Source organism: Lissotriton vulgaris, chromosome 4_1 (assembly GCF_964263255.1).
Source record: "Lissotriton vulgaris chromosome 4_1, aLisVul1.2, whole genome shotgun sequence".
NCBI lineage: Eukaryota > Metazoa > Chordata > Amphibia > Caudata > Salamandridae > Lissotriton > Lissotriton vulgaris.
The window spans coordinates 915,574,806-915,579,518 of record NC_141691.1 but is presented as its reverse complement, the minus strand read 5'-3'; the positions used below and the strand labels follow the sequence as shown (position 1 = coordinate 915,579,518).

The following is a 4,713-nucleotide window of genomic DNA, read 5'->3' as shown; positions in this document are numbered from 1 at the left end:
TGCCAACACATGGCCACAATATACTAGTGACAGACACACGATTACAGCTGCTTGGGGTCTGGATCCAGTAGTGGGACACTATAAATGCCAAATCTGTAGTGTCTGTGAATTGACACAAAACACTAAGGTCTTTGTCAATAAGGATCGCACATCTAAATTGAAAAGTCACACTAATTGCAGGACACAAAACGTCATTTACGCTATCACCTGCCCCTGTGACCTCATTTATATAGGGCAGACAATCCAAATGATAAAACAAAGGATTATCCAGCATAAAAGCAGGATTAACTGTAAAGTACTTACTGCTCCTTTGGTGTCACACTTGTTGGATCTCGGCCACCTAGACACTGGCATCAGGTGGCAAGTGATCGACAAACCCTCCCTTCCTTTACGGGGAGGGGACATGAATACTCTCTTGAATAAAGCTGAGTGTAAATGGATGACCTTATGTAATTCTATTGCTTCTGGGTTAAACACCCTTGATGAGTGGAATAATACTGTTATCATCTAGTTAGTCCCCACACAGAGGTCACTGTCTTCTGGATCTGTATTATACCCCGTATCTGTATCTTTAGTGACTCCTCCTAGAATGTACCCCTTGTCTAAATTCACTCTCCAGTGCTTATGAAGAGATTTTAATTCCTCAATTAAACATTCACACTTGTTTCTCTCACGAATGACATGGTCGTCTCTGGAAAATTATTGTAAACTATATGTATAGTGTCAACATCGATACATGTACCCTCGAGCTAAAATTAGGAGCTCTATGCCTCTATCTCAATACTTAATGTTTCTATGTAATGTATACATGCGAATATGATGTAAAATTTGTATTTTCTTCTGTGCTCTGTCCAGAAGGTACTAAGACACGGCTCGTTTTTACAATTCTGTTACTCTGCAGATATCGCATTGCCTGACCACGCCTACCCGCCCCTTTCCCCGCCCACCCCCGCCCCTCTGTACTCTTTCCCCAGCTCCCAGCGTCTCACTCGGTAAGCGAGTCATACGCTAACCGCAGGCTTTCTGATCGTCTGCTGTGACACACGGATTAAATACGTGCCCAGTTCCTGCTTCTTTTCAGGTAACTTACGTCTCTGCCTCCCCTTATTCAGCCCCGTGACCTGATACCCAAGTCTAGACCTTACGGATCCGTTGTGTTACAGGTCCCTGGCCGCCATAACACTGCCATTGCCGCGATTGCTCAGTGACGCTTCACTCGTCTTCAAAAGCATCAGGTACCTTTTCTGAGCTTTCACCGGGTTTAGCCGATTTCAAGTGTGGTTTGCCTTCCTTAATTCCCTTCCCTTTCCTTGTAGCCCCCAGGTGGTTAGACGCTCTCCGCCGGATCCCTTGGATCGAGGCTGACATTGGAACTGCCTACAGGTAAGACCAAGCCCTGGTCTTCCGCGAAATGTTCCCCCCATGTCCCCGTGCCTTTAGCCGTTGAGGAGCAGACCCCTGGGCTGAGCTCACATATGGTGGCTTATCTACCACCCTCACATACAATCCACAGTGGTACTCCCCCTTTTTCTAATTGTGATTGACTGGGTGTTTTTACAACTTATAACTTGGTGTGCAATTACATGTGAGTTCAAGGGAATCCACTGGGACTTGCTCTTATGGACTTCATCGTCCGGCTCCATCGGGCTCACACTAGAATTTCCTAGCAGACGCTGATACTTCTTTCAATATTTGCGTTCTGGTCACCTCGGCCCCGCCATCAGCCCTCTGTCTTTCTCCCTCCCTTGCCCCCTGTTCCCTTCCCTTCCCTTCCCTTCCCCCTCCCTTCCTTCCCCCCTCCTCCCCCTCCCACCTCCTACCCCTTTTTTCCCGTTTTCACTTCCACGCCCCGCCCCACAATACCCCTCTCCTTCCCCCACCCCTCCCCCTCTTTTTCCATCCTTACTTATGAAGTAGTCCATTTTTCTGGGACCCTCACCTCTCCCTTTTGTCCTACAGCACCCCAAACGAGACAACCTCGTCCTGAAGATGGTCCACATTGATTAAGGACCGAAACGCCGTCGACTCCACAGCGCAAATAATAGGCGCATTTTGCTGTGAATTGTGTAATATAAAGTCACTGATTTTTGTGTCACATGCTGAGCTATTCACTGTATATATTTCACCTTGCTCACCTTGCGCCGTCTGTCGCTGCTCACTCCTGCACTTGCGTTGCCGCATATCACTTGTATATATTGAGCACCAAGTTTTATCGGTTGTCACTTGAATTCTTGACTTGTGTGCTGTACAGAATTTCTCCTTTTATGATTTGAATACTAAAATACTAAAATTAATTTTGAATTTAAATCCTTTGAATAAGTGTCTCCTTTTTCTTTCCTATGTAATGCCTTGTGCATGCAATATAAATTGCCTCTTTATTTATACCTTTTGGGATATTGTTTTACCTTTATAACCTTTAACCCTAATCCCGATCGGTTTATGGGTCACACTCCTGTTTTTTTTTACAAGTGCTCATTGGTTGCAGCATGACTGATGGCACATCGGTGGTGGTAATATACCGTGCCGCATCCAGGCTCAGCTGCTGTCCAGTGACGATCATGAATAATAATTAAGTTCCTGATAGAGCAGGTAATCTATAAACTAAACTGTAGTTATCAATTACATCTTTTTAAACACTTATACGCTGCTGCCATGAATAGATTGCTGTTACAGTTTTTTTGAGTTACGTGACTAGGTTTGTGTAGTACTAGTAGTAGTGCAGAAAAGCACCACGCCATGGAAGAACACTATCACAGCATGGGGGATTTTAGTTTAGGATTGGCTCACCACCCATGCTTTGGGAGGCCTACAATCAGGAACCACAAGTAATGACAAGAACACCATGCTGGTATGGCTGACCTGCAGCCATGATGTATCTTTTACCCCTGTATGTATGGGTCTGTTTAACAGCAGACAACTGTAGATTTGGCGGCACAGCCCCCTCCGGCATGGTAGAGACACTGCGTCTACTACAGTGGCGACGAGGCAGCAAATAACTTTATAAGGCCCACAGTCTTTACTATTCAATCGACATACAGTGGCGTTAGGCCTTTTCCACCTGCGATCCAAGTGGCAGTGAGCAGAATGGCACACAAGTTTACCTGAGTGAGGTGACAGGAAGGAGGACTGTGTATGGGGTAAGAAGAACTGTGAATTAAATACCACCACAACCATACAAAGCATTTGAATTTCTGAAAATATAATCAAATGGGAATGCCAGTGGCAGCATGAAAATGGAAAGCAATATGTCACATTTAAAAGCCATTCAATATTCTGAAGCTCTCAGGTAGCTTGTTCGTAAATATATTTAGCCAATTATGACTTTCAAGTCAATGTATGATTGTGTCATTAAATAACAGTTATTCTATGGAATTCAAAAGCCAAGCAACGCAATGCAAATTTTGATATTACAGAAATTGATTTTAAAGATCTGATAACTCACGTAAACTCTGCACCCAAGGCGGTCTATAATTTATACAAGTGAATTATTTGGATGAATGCTCCAATATGTGTGTCATTTCTAATGTTTATATAAATTTCCCCAGTCATTACTGCTTGATTTTGCTCACGAGAAAAGTGTCACTCAGGGGTTGAAATGTCACTCATAATTACACTGAAATTATAAAAGTGTAACACATAGCAATCTGAAACCGTGGCAGTTATGGAACAGTCATTTCAGCTGCAGTGGGAGGCAAGGAGTCTCCGCTGCTTTGAATTCGAACACAAAGGAACAGGACTGTCTCTTCGTTTGCTTTCGTTTTTAGCAAAGGAGACTTCCTGCCTCCCACTGCAGCTGAAGCATTCAGCTCCACCAATTAACCCCCTCCTGGAACGGTGAAGTCTTATCACTTAGCAGACAAAAGCATGGCACGGCGCGCCCAGTGGTTTCCCCTCCCTCCCCCCTCCAACCCTCTGTCACCGGAGTTTGCTGATGAAAAGAAATTCCCATTTGAAATGAGTAAAGATTGCGATGCGGGGAACAGTGGAGGACAACAAAAGCAGATGTTAGGGTCGAGTGCGTGCCCCCCCTAGGATGGTGTCACGCCCCCCTGGGGGGGGGGGGGGCGCCCCACGGTTTGAGGAATTCTGGCCTAACCACTGCTTTTTATAAAACATATGTTGAGGAGATAGCGTCCCGCCTCTTCGAGCTGTTTGTAGAGTCCTGGGAAACGGGTGTCCTGCCTCTGTCGATGCGGGAGGCAATTATAATTACCCTCTTAAAATGGGGAAACCTGCCGACGACTTGGATTTCTATAGGCCACTCTCGCTAATAAATGTAGATGTCAAAATATTGGCGAAACTCATTGTTAATAGGCTGCAACCCTTGCTTCCACTGGTGGCTCTCCCGGATCAATCGGGGTTCATCCCCGGACGATCGACATCCCAAAACATCAGGACTTTATTTTCGGTGTTACATTATTTACATCCAGAACTACAAGCAGCCGCTGTGTTTTTGGATGCTACAAAAGCATTCAATACTTTGGAATGGCAATACTTATTTACAATACTTGGCCGTATGGGGTTTAGTACGTTATTTATCAACCGAATATGCAAGCTGTACACACGCCAGGTGGCACGAATAAGATTGAATGAGCTCCTCTCAGCACCATTTAGCATTTCGCGAGTTACCAGACAGGGGTGCCCACTCTCCCCCTTACTATTCGGAATTGCAATGGAACCGTTAGCGGCTCAGATTAGGTAGCACCATACGGC

At 45.2% G+C, this 4,713-nt stretch overlaps 1 long non-coding RNA gene across 1 annotated transcript; it reads left to right on the top strand.

Annotated features, from left to right (window-relative positions):
• The first annotated feature begins 1,127 nt into the window (after positions 1 to 1,127).
• On the top strand, positions 1,128 to 2,061 carry LOC147722716 (uncharacterized). The gene is made up of 3 exons (XR_015310040.1): positions 1,128 to 1,235; positions 1,317 to 1,383; positions 1,960 to 2,061. It is a non-coding gene; the product is annotated as an uncharacterized LOC147722716 (long non-coding RNA).
• The last annotated feature ends 2,652 nt before the right edge of the window (positions 2,062 to 4,713 follow it).